This window comes from Myiozetetes cayanensis, unplaced genomic scaffold (genome assembly GCF_022539395.1).
Source record: "Myiozetetes cayanensis isolate MyiCay16 unplaced genomic scaffold, myiCay2020 scf10, whole genome shotgun sequence".
Lineage (NCBI taxonomy): Eukaryota > Metazoa > Chordata > Aves > Passeriformes > Tyrannidae > Myiozetetes > Myiozetetes cayanensis.
Genome location: NW_026086605.1, coordinates 25804824 through 25816596, shown reverse-complemented (window position 1 = coordinate 25816596; position 11773 = coordinate 25804824). Strand labels below are relative to the sequence as shown.

The 11773-nt window shown below is 39.5% G+C and overlaps 1 protein-coding gene across 2 annotated transcripts in view; it reads left to right on the top strand.

The window, feature by feature from the left end:
• Positions 1-1250: 1250 nt before the first annotated feature.
• The window catches only part of RASGEF1A (RasGEF domain family member 1A), a 159548-nt gene continuing 149025 nt past the window's right edge, over positions 1251-11773 (top strand). The window contains exon 1 of one of the 2 annotated variants that reach the window (XM_050335842.1): positions 1251-1760. The gene's annotated coding sequence lies outside the window, so the exon portion shown is untranslated. The remainder of the gene's footprint in view (positions 1761-11773) is intronic. The other variant, XM_050335815.1, reaches the window with a different exon arrangement.

The window sequence follows — 11773 nt, the reverse complement described above, 5'->3', positions numbered from 1 at the left end:
CACATTGGTTCAAATTTTCAGATAAAAACCCCAAACATCTAAGTACGATTTTGCCTGAAATCAGCCTAAGGAAACATTTCCTAAGCTCTTGGGTATGGGCTGCTGTTCTGCTTCATTATGGATTCCAAGGCCAGTAAATCCCTTGTACCTTTGGCAAAGTCAGAATTATATATATATATAATTAAATCAAACACTAAAAAACACTGAAGAGCTCATATCTCATTCTCACAGGACCATCCTTATCCAATAAGACCAGAATAAAAGAAATCATGGTTTTGTACTGGCAGAGGGAAACACAGAACACCTAATGGATAATTAACTGGTGCAGTCATACAGAGGGGATGTGAAACTATCCTACATTCAGTTTTCTAATCAAGATTGCATACATATTTTAGCTCTTCCACCTTTCTTCTGTTATTTCTTCATTCTTTGTCTTGTTTTCTTTGGGAATTAAGTATCAGTTAATTGGGATTAGGACCATCCATGCACATTCACACTGCAGAAATATAAAATATGAAACACCACTCCACTTTTTAGACACAGATGAATTTGACAAATATTCAGAGCATCTGAACACAGTTTGCCACAGAGGTAGTACTACAAGTAATTTTTAATAAAGGGAATTCAAAAAGCCCACAAAAGCCTTCCAAAATCAATAAACTAGTTAGCAAACAGTGGGAACCTAAATACTTCTTCCACTTCTACCACACTAAAGTATTTACAGCCATCACTGATTTCTGTGGTGTCCTGTATTGGTTTCCTAAAAATATTTGTATTAACAAACATATGCAAACAAAGGGTGTGAATGTAATGAAATTAAAAACATACTTTGGAGACTTAAGGTGATTAGAAACGAGCAGTGTTTGTCCAGAGAAACCCCTGCCATTTAGTGCAATGTTACCCACTCCAATAGCTTGCTATTGCCTCTTGAGAATTATTTCAGCAATACCCAGGAAGGGTTCTGTCTAGCACTGATTTCTGATCTGCAACATGTCTAAGATAAATCAGAGACTCAGAAATTATCCCAGCCTTCTTCTGTTAGGAGTACCAAGCAATGTCTCCCTCCCCAATTTATCTTGTGTACAGTTTTGTGGCTCCCAACGTATTCTTTATTTCTTTTCCATCTGATGCCAGAATTTCTGCCCTTGCCCTTGGTTTCCCACTCTCAGATAAACAGCCTATAAAATTGCTGCAAGAAACCAAGTGCTGCTTCTCACACAGCCACAGACAGACTTCCTTTACTGAACACATTCCGCACACAGCATCCGTGCCAGGCTCCAAAAGAGAGAGACGATAATGTAATTGCCGAAATGCCCAGAAGTTCCTCCGAGCACAGACTGAAAAGAGGACAGGAGCAGGGAGGCTCTAAAATCCGAGAGTGCATCACATATTAAAAAGTAACTTTTCGGCAGCGCATTACGAGGCTTGAGCACCAGGCAGAGAAGGGGAGCACGCAGCCACATGGTATATTCCTGCCTCTGCCTCTCTCCTCTCTCTCTTTTGGTCCTTCTCTCCGGCTTTCTCTCCCACCTCCTCTCCCCGGCGCTGCCTTCCCCTCTCCCCCTGCCGCAGGCTGCAGAATGGGACACGCTTGTTCCCCAGCCAGCCGGCAGCTGTCACACAGCGGAGGCAGCCAGCAGCCGGTGCGAAGAGTGAGCCTACTCTGTCATTTAGGATGACTCACTGGAATCTGGCATTAATTTCTCTTTTTCTGATAGTGGACGGAGAACAACCAAAAAGCTACACTGGACTAGACCAAGGTAAGAGATTTAAAAGTCTTTTTTACCCTAAAGCCACCCGACGCTCTGAGGGTGCCAAGCTGTGTACGAAAGCTGGCACTGGAACTAATTCGGTGGGTGTATGAACACCTGGCATTACATGCCATCAGTGTGTCCTTCTGGTGTTAACCCTGTGTGTACCACCCAGCTGCACCCGGGGGGAGAGACAGCAGGTCAAAATATAACCCAGTGACTGCATTTTCTCCCCTTAATGCAACTTTTACTGCTGTACTACCACCTGCTCCTGGGGATACAAGAAGCTTCTCAGTATTGCTAAATGATCAGCCTTTTGTGTTCTGCTGCTGGGAATGCAGCGTACCAGGCGTCTGTCATGGACTCCGTGTGGATTCATTCCCACAGCAGTTGTTTCATCACTTTAATGAGTTGGAATTCCACAGTGCACAGAAACGCTTCCCTGTCATTTCCCCTCTCTCTGAGGGCTTCTCACAGGATCATATAGATACGATCCATTTTCAGGCTTTTCAAAAGTAGTGCTCACTGAAACCACCAGAACAAGTCTGCTGAAGCACAGGCAGTGCTGCACTATATATTCTGTCTGCATTCCTCTCTATTTTTTTCTGCTGTGAATCAAAAATTCAGCGTTGCAGGAGGGCTTTTGCAAGGACAGTAAATGTCTCTGGCATAGCAATTTAAAGTAAAGGGAGAAGCTGCTTCTCCCCATTCTGAAATCCTGGCAAAATGCTCTTCTTCCATTTTCTGAGGAGGTACAGTATTTCTAGCAGAGTTATCTAAGCAGGTTTCTGCTGGGGCGGATTGACAGTTTTTAGTTGTGATTTTAATGAAAAGCTATCACTGAATGTCTACAGCTTCATTTCTGTCAATGCAATGCTTTTAACTAAATGGCTTACTTCAGAGGGTGACACCTTTAAAATTAACCCAGCAGCATACTTTTCTAAATCTATAAACAGAATAACAGACCAGGTAGGGTACATTGCAGAATCTCACAGTCTTACCTTTGGATCTTTAATGGTGTAACTGCAGTGGAAGACATTTGGTTTGGTTTAAATGTTCTCTGTACTATGGAAAGTGTCACAATTGTAACTGAATTTACCTGTGTTTCTTATACATAATGTGGTATTTTTCTGCAATACCTTACACATTCTAGTTGTTCAGACCTTCTGTGTGCTGGCAATAGGCTTATTAAGAGTTGACTTTTAAACACACAAAAAACTGCCCTGACATTATTGCCATGAAAAGGAATCTCTGCTCAAGGAAGATGACTGGTCCCACATTGATCACATCTATGGACATGAACAAACAGGTATCAGCAGTTGACACCAAACCCATTCAGCTTCCAGGTAGTCATCAAGACCACAGCCTCCTGATCCAGTATGAATACTTTTGGAATAAACTCCAACATGGCACCAGTAAACACTCCCCCTAATTACTGCTCATCCATGCAATCTTTAAAATAGATTAGGGGAAAAAAGGTTCTTATTTCAGAGAACTTACGGGACTTAGGTGTAGAGCTTCAGAAAGGGATAGAACAACAGCTTGATGTGTCAGCATGGATTCTACATCATTTTCTATCAGAATATGGTACATTTTTCCACTCGTAAAAGTGAAAAGCATTTACCAACATCATGCTTTATTTTTAACCATTTGGACAACTGCAGAGACTACAGTAAATATTTTTATAATTTACTTTTTTGTCTTAGCATTTAGATTATACCTAACTGCAAAGGTCATTTCTGGGGAAAGAAATTCTAAAGTACAATTCAGACAACAGATCATTGTGATTCTGTCTTTAAGCAGTTGATAATAGTCGTGTTACTTATTTTTAAATTAGTAGCTATTTATTGTTTGCAAGTCCTCAGTCATTTGCTACTGTAGCACATGTCATAGTCTCTGGGGTCTGAGCCTGTCTGGCTAATGTCTAGAATAGAAAATTAACCTGTTCACAAGTTGGGTTTTTCTGTGCTATTTTTCTTTCTTTTGAGACATCAGTATATAATCAGTTTTCATGTGTGTGGCTCCTTTCAGGTGGAATCTTAGTCCATTTAAATGCAGACAATTTACTGTGATAACAGTTTATTGTAGCTTAGCAACAAGAGCTAAAAAAATCAAGTTACATCCATCACACATGCAAACCTTGTATTGTGCTGCCCTGTACTCAGCAAATTAAACCCTTGAGATAAATGACATTCTAGACCAGTCAGTTTAATATCATTAGCTTGGCTGGCCAGTTGTTCTAATTACAGAAGTCAAAGACTGCAGGAAGCAGCTGCAAAGTCAGCACATGTGCAAGAGGCTGTTTGTAAAGCACAAACACATGCTTTAACTTGAGGCTTCTTTGTTGCAACATGAATTATTAAGGAAATGTATGGCATTTAATATCACTGACAGAAAAATGGCCTGGCTATGGTCCATGTGGTAAGACTTGCATGAGTTGCATGGGGTTATCACTGGTCTTTCCGTGAAGTTTAATTTTTGGTGTAATATTTTCACCAAAATAATAAAAACAAGCACTTCCAATGATATTTCGCTATGATCAGGAGCTCTTGGGGCAAGAACAGCAAGAGGAAAATTAGTGGACTGCAAAGAGCAGCTAGCACCTACTGTTACCTACTGTCCTACCTCCAAATTTTACTCCAAATGGAGAATCCACTATCTGTGTGAAATGTTCAAGGGGCAATAAGATGCATAGCTGCTATACTGGAATTGGTATGAAACACCCCTGAGAAACAGATGCTCAACTCTGGAGCTATGATTGAGTCTAAAAAGATTAAACCAGCCACAAACCAGCTAAGTAGAGTCAGGCAGCTGCTTTGATGGGTGGCCAGGGATCCCCTCAGCTCTGAGTTTCACATCCCTCTTGGTGTTTCACCTCCACAAACTGAAGGCAGGAGAGGCAGAAGTTTTGATGTCGTTAGTTAAGTGGATTTAGTCTTATAACTGATTTCATTCAGAAAAGACAAATGTTCAGCCAAGCCCTTCAGCTCAAAAAATCAGCTTAAATAGATGTTGCTTCACTTCAGTTCTCTGCTATTTCTCTGTATTTCATTGGAATGAAAAATCCCATCCAAAGATAAATAGCTCTAAACAAATCAACAAGGTTTGCAAATCAGGAACATACCAGTTTTTGATAACAACTTCTACAAAGGTATAAAATTCATCCCAGCTACTCAATAAACCATATTCTGTGTATAGGCTTGCAAAAATGGATAAACTTTCATTCTCCATTGCAACAAGTACACTTAGTCACTTCCATAGTTCACAATCAATGCCACTGTAACTCAAGCAGGTGTAGATCTATTCATTGCACCCTGAAAATAGTCAAGATGACCTCCTTCCCACTGCCCAGTACTTTGTTATAAGGTAAGCAAGCTGTCCCTACAAGTAACCTTTTGAAGAGTTCTATTAATCATCAAGATGGTACTTCAAATTGAACTTTACATAGGCCCTATTTTTAGAACAGAGGACATTTTCGCACTTGCTATACCACTTTCCAGAAACTTCTTGTGACATAGTCTGATCAATTAAGATCAAATCTCTTCTTAGTCTAAGACTGAGGATGTTCATAAGGATGAAAGTAAGGCATGTACGTGATGCAAAACAGGTGTCCAGCCTTCGTGATTAGGCATTACCTTTTGAGGAGAGCATTTTTCTTTCATCAGAATAGAGAAATCTTAGAATCATGGAATCATAGAATATGCTGAGTTGGAAGGGACTCATAAGGATCATCGAGTCCAACTCCTGGCCCTGTACAGGACACCCCAGAAATCACACCATGTGCCTGAGAGTGTTGTCTAAATGCCTCTTGAACTCTGTCAGGCTCGGTGCTGTGACCACTGCCCTGGGAAGCGTGTTCCAGTGCCCAAACACCCTCTGGGTGAAGAAATTTTCCTGATGTCTTTCAAACACCCTGTAATTTAGGGATAAATGTATTTGTTGGAGAAGTGTTACTGCTTTCTTTACCTTCGATTTTTGCATTGCTCAACTTTACCACACTCCTGTGGCATCTTCAGCCCAATAGAATTTGAATCTCTGACCACCCACACCAGTGAAGAGTACATCCAATCAAATCATAAAGGATTAAGGTAAAAAGTGTGTAGTGTGTCTCAGGATATATGTGTGAAAATAGTGTCAGAATCCAATATAAATACAATGTAATATGTCCAATTTCAATCACAACTGAGTTTTAACCGACTCTTCTTTACAATAAAGTCAGGAAATTTTTTTGTTAGGACTAATTTATTTTCCATTAAATTCTGTATTATTTCTGTATTTGCTTAATCCAAAGAGTGCTCTGTATTTTCTCTGAAATAAAACACAGATGATGCAGTTTCCAAAGCACCAGTTTAGTTCTTTCTTGCTCAAACAAAATAAAAACAATACTGTGTTCATCACAAAGTAGCTTTTCTCATACTTTTGAACTTTGTCATATAATTTGGATTTGTGAAAACTGATGTCTTTCACCAACTAAATACATTTCTCTTATTCATTTCATTACCATGTGAAAAGTCTTTTCACTCAACATTAGCTTGTTTGTTTGTTTTCCTTTGATTGTAATTTAAACTTCCAAATTATGAAGAAACTAAGTATGCTAGACATGTATTCTCTTTAGGTTTTGAGGCAATTTCATTACTGAGTTGTTGGCTAGTTTAGGAATGCTGTGTTAAAGACAATCTATGTGAATAAACTAACAACTGTTCAAAGGGAAACACCTCTGAGAGCAAAGAGTACATTCTCTAGAGCAGTTTCACTGTGACACATCTGAAATGGATGTTACACATAAGCTGTATTTTTGATTATACTCAGCAAGGTCTATGCAGCTTTTCCTTCCTATTTCTCCTCGTGTCTTTCCCAACCTGTTTGTGTTAGTGGTGTGTGTTTGAGAAAAATGATTTTATTCCTAAGTGCACCAGCAATGTTGGCCAACACTTAGCAAAGCATGTACCATCCAAGTGATTTGTAGGTTACACAGAGGACAATACCATGGTTCTTACGTTGAAGCAACCACAGTAAAAGCCATCCACGAGCAAGTTTTATTCACAAAATTATTAAGATTTGTGATTTATAAAGGAAGCCCAGAGCCACCCAGTACTTGAAACCATACAGCAAATAATGAATTTGCATGCTGCAGAGATACTGGAGTTTTATGGGACGAGATCAATGCATCAGGATGTACAAGAGCATCAAGTGTGTGGTGGTAACAGAAAATGAGATCCATAACTCTCTGTTAAAGACTTCTTTCCATCTTAAAAAACCCACACCAAACAAACAAAAGACTCAAGCTTTTTTCTAGGTCCTAAACATTTCAAGTTCTATCATGTAATTTAAAAAGATAAACCACTCAAAAATCATGTGAAACTGTGCACTATGTTTGCATACCTGTATGACACCACAATTGTCTTTGAGACAAGGTTCTGGGAAGAAATAATAAATTTAAATAGGCATCCTCACATGAATAGAAAATAACATGGAAGCTTTGAGCAGACTAGCCTTTCCTCAGTTCCTGAACATCTACAAGTTCTGCTTTGCTTACAACTACATCCTCACATTTTTACAGTCACTACTATACCATGTCTAATATACTGAATATATGGTAAAAAAGAAATTATCCCATAAATTCCAGGACACAGTTGAGATCACGAAACACATAGGATCCTGCCATGCCAGGACACAGTTCAGTCTTCCTTCCTGGGCCACCACTGCAGTGGTGTGCAGCAGAGCAATGCCATATCCTGCCAGCAGGCACCAGGAACTGTGCATATCCAATCTACTGCTCTTGGAGGCCAGAACAGAACAGAACTGGGCCAGGACAGAACTAAAAAAAGACAACCTCGATGTTACCAGGAACTGCAGAAAGCACCTATTATGTTACATTTGTTAACTCCATTACAGCTGGTAACTGATTTGAGAGGAAAGGCAGTAAAGCAGAAAGCCTTGCACTTCTAAGAAAGCCAAATACTGCTGTGGCTAGTTTCTGCACCAGGGAAATGAAAGAAATAGTTAATTAAACTATCTGTGGTCTGAAATACTACCCTGGCATTGGTATTTATCTCTTGTGAAACAGCTTTAATGATGCTATTTATGCCTTTACATTTTTCTCATTGTTTTTCTCACTGCCCTCTGTTGCCACTAGTATTATTATACTTTCAGTATTAGTAATAAAACAATTACTGAGCCTCTCTGCTGTTTAATGGGTTTGAAACCTCAGGAGTTGAAAATAATTAAGTTGGATATTTGTGCTTGCAATGAAGTTTGATATTTGATGGGAAAAAAAAGAAGAAAGCTAACAGAAAGACCCATAAATATTAAAGTCAAATGGGACCACTGAATAACTGAGTCTGACTTCCAGCATACCACAGCAACCCTGTCATTTCATCCAATTTTACCTGTGTCAAACCTAGTATCTTGTGTAGATAAGTCCATTATTATAAAAATAGTTTCAGATCTCAAAAATGATAACACAGGCTGCAAGTGCAGGACCTTACAATTGCTGATCACAACAGAGTGGGATCTTTCCTGTCTGCTCAAACCAGCTAACCTAAAGCCCCCTACCTGGCAACACATTCATCCTGGCTGAGCACAGCAATTTAATCTCAAAATGCATTTCTCGCAGAAAGCTAACAGAAACTTAAAAAAGAAAGGGAAAGTGATTAGAGGATGTGAGCTGGAATTCAACACAGATGACAGGCACTTCTACAACTTGCTATTAAAAAAGCCTCCAAACTTATAATTTCAGAAGTCTCAGGAAAATTACAACAACATCACACTACTAATTTTTGGGTTTTCCTGCCCAAATAATGTACTTTTTCCTTCTTCTGTTTAGCACTAATCAAAAGCTTATCAGTGCTGCTCCTCAAAAGGTAAATGTAAATGTTCACTCTGTGCAATTTCTTGCAAAGGAAATTTATAAAATTCTCTAGAGTCAAAGGCAGACATACCATAAAAGGTTATTAAAAAAAAAAAAAAAAAAGAAAGGGTGGCTTTTTCACAGTAGGAAATAACAGGATGAGGAGAGACAACCCTACGCAGCTTTATAGTAGGATTTACAGACAGAAAAATTCCTCAGCTCCCTCAGCCATTCTCTGCACTCCTGAAAAATGTTTGTAGCATTGCTTCTGCTAATGAATAAAATTAACAGAGCTGAGTCAGAATGGGAGAAATAGACACTGGAAAATGAAGGAAAGAAATGAGGGAAGGAAAAGAGAAAAAAGAAAAAGGGTTTTCTCCCCTCCTTTACTCTCAACATTTCCAACACTTATAGTGGATTTAGGGAAGAATCAGTCAAGAAATGAGGATTAAGACACAAATTAATTAAAAAAAAAAACAAACCAAATACTAATCATAGGATCACAGAATCATTAGGGTTGGAAAAGACCTCCAAGATCATCGAGTCCAACCTTTGGCCAAACACCACCATTTCAAATAAACTATGGTACCTAGTGCCATGTCCAGTCATTTCTTGAACACTTCCACAGACGGTGACTCCACCACTTCCCTGGGCAGCCCATTCCAATGACTGACCACCCTTTCAGTGATGAAGTTCTTCCTGATGTTCAATCTGAACCTACCCCTGGTGCAGTTTGAGGCCATTTCCTCATCCCATCACAGGTGAACTGGAAGAAGAGGCTGAATCCCATCTGCCTACAACCTCCTTTCAGGCAGTTGTAGAGAGTGATTAGGTCTCCCGTGAGCCTCCTTTTCTCCAGGCTAAACAAGCTCCCTCAGCTGCTCCTCATGGGAGTTACTCTCTACAGCCCTCATCAGCTGTGTTGCCCTTCTCTGGACACATTCCAGCACCTCAGTGTCTGTCTTGAACTGGGCACAAATGGAATGAAATGGCAAACAGAACATATAGGTGATGTAACAGGTACCCCCTCCCTCAAAGCCAGGGCTGTCCTATAGTCCATTACTGAAGGCAGGAACTAGAACATATATCTTTAGATTCAAAGCTTCTGACAAGACATCTGCACCTTCAGCTCATAGTCCTTATGGAATGGATGTAGGGATAATGCCTGTTGTGGGGACTGGGGGTAGAGCATGGAGGATGATGCTGTTAGAGAACTGGTACCATAGCAAAAGATGATTTTCACTCTCACAGTGGTTTATTGCACTTTACAGAATCAATTCAGCATCTTTCATCATCCTGTCAATCACATTCTGAAGCACTGCAGGACAAATGGATTTTCTCTGTGACAGTGGGATAGGAATCACGAATTCTGATCCTTCTGCTGGACAGTTCAGTGTCCATAAATCATCAAGACAGCAGAAACCACACTGTATTTTAGTCTCCCACTGCCAGTACACAAGGGTGTCTGTCCAGAAGGAACAGACTTTTGCAGATCGTGGACGTATGGGATAGTGATTTTTGTGAGGCAGAAAAGAAAGAAAAGGACTAGGGAACAACCACTGAAATACAAGAAACACGATGCAAACATCTCCTCAAAAATACTGAAATAGTAGAGAACTGTAGTCTGCTGAAGAAAGAAATATTAAAGGGAAGAAATATGGGTGCTAGTATATCACACTAGTATAAAAATTGCAAGCTGTAGTACTAAGTGGGGATTAGATTTTCACCTGTTGTGACTCAGAGTCATGCTAAATTATTACAACCTCTTTTCACTGAACATCTTAGATTGCCAGAGCCAAGCTTTATAGGCCAGTTAACCTGCTGAGGATGAAAAATTCTGTGATACTAACTGAGCATTTTAAGTAAAGAAAACCAGAAGAAAAATAATCAGAAAAGCAACCCAATATGTATTATTTAATCTACCATCAATCCATAGTCACTAAACAACAACATTGTTTCTATCCTCAGGTCTTTATTGTTAACTCACAGTGACTAATATCCCATTCATGTATTGCTTCTTGGTATGTTTTGACTGCCAGAAAATTGGTCCTCTGCCTGAACTTAAGAAACAATTTATTTTCTGAGCTTAAAATGTAAATACAACAAGGCACAGAAGAGATAACCCAGTCATCCTCTGGTAAATATGACAATTAGTGGTAGATACATTTGTCCCTCAATAAGAAACCTGCATTGCACACATGCCTGTGAGTACTAAACTGCTTGGACCATAGTGCCTAATATTACTAAAATGTTACTACTGTTGTGACAGCACAAGGGGGATAGGCACAGAGGAGAATAACTTTTTCAAATTGCAGATAGCATAAGAATTGTCCCAAAGAGGGGGTTGAAGAAGAGAGGAAATTAAGATCCCTTGGAATGAAGAGTGATGTCCTGTAAGTGGTATCTCAGACTTCTGCAGTCAATCTTGTGTAATTATATTTCATGTAAATACAGTGCTTTAATCACCACCCCTCCCTTCTGATCACTGCATAGGGTCTGACTCAAAATTGCCAGCTCTGTGAATATAAATAACCAAATGTCTCCAATAAGCCAGGCAGCAGCTGACTCCAGGGTTTTAAAGGTCAATAATTTCTTTTTAAAAATCAATATTTGTAACTAGTGTAAAAGCTTCCAGCCTAAAAAATGTGCTTAAATGGGCAACCCAACAGGGCTTTTTCCAAGTCACGTGAATTTTAACAATGCTCACACTTGTCAGTTTTCAAATTTTCAGAAGGCCTTTTATAAGGGATGGGGAATTCTGAAGATTCATTCTACTCCTTTCCAGGAAGCCACCACTCCATCATCCCCTATTCACAGCTTATTGCAGACAATGGATACTATTCAACAGCAACAACTCAGGTACATTAAAACAGGAAAAGTGTGTAAGCAATAACCAAACAATGGCATGATGCTGTGTCAAAGGGAAGCAGGCATGGTGTGCTTAGCTTCACTGAAAGGAGCACTTTCTTTCTTTTAGTTCACTCTGTTCTCTAGCTATTTCTGTGAGAGTCATCACTGTTTTAAAAAAAGACAGGATTGTCTGTGATCCAAAAGAAATGGCTGAAGATAACACTCCCCCCATCTCCAATTTTTGTAAATGTTTGTGCAATAAATAAGGATCTAAGTGAGTGAAATCGCTTGCTCTTCCTAGAAAGTTTTTGTTTGGTTAGCT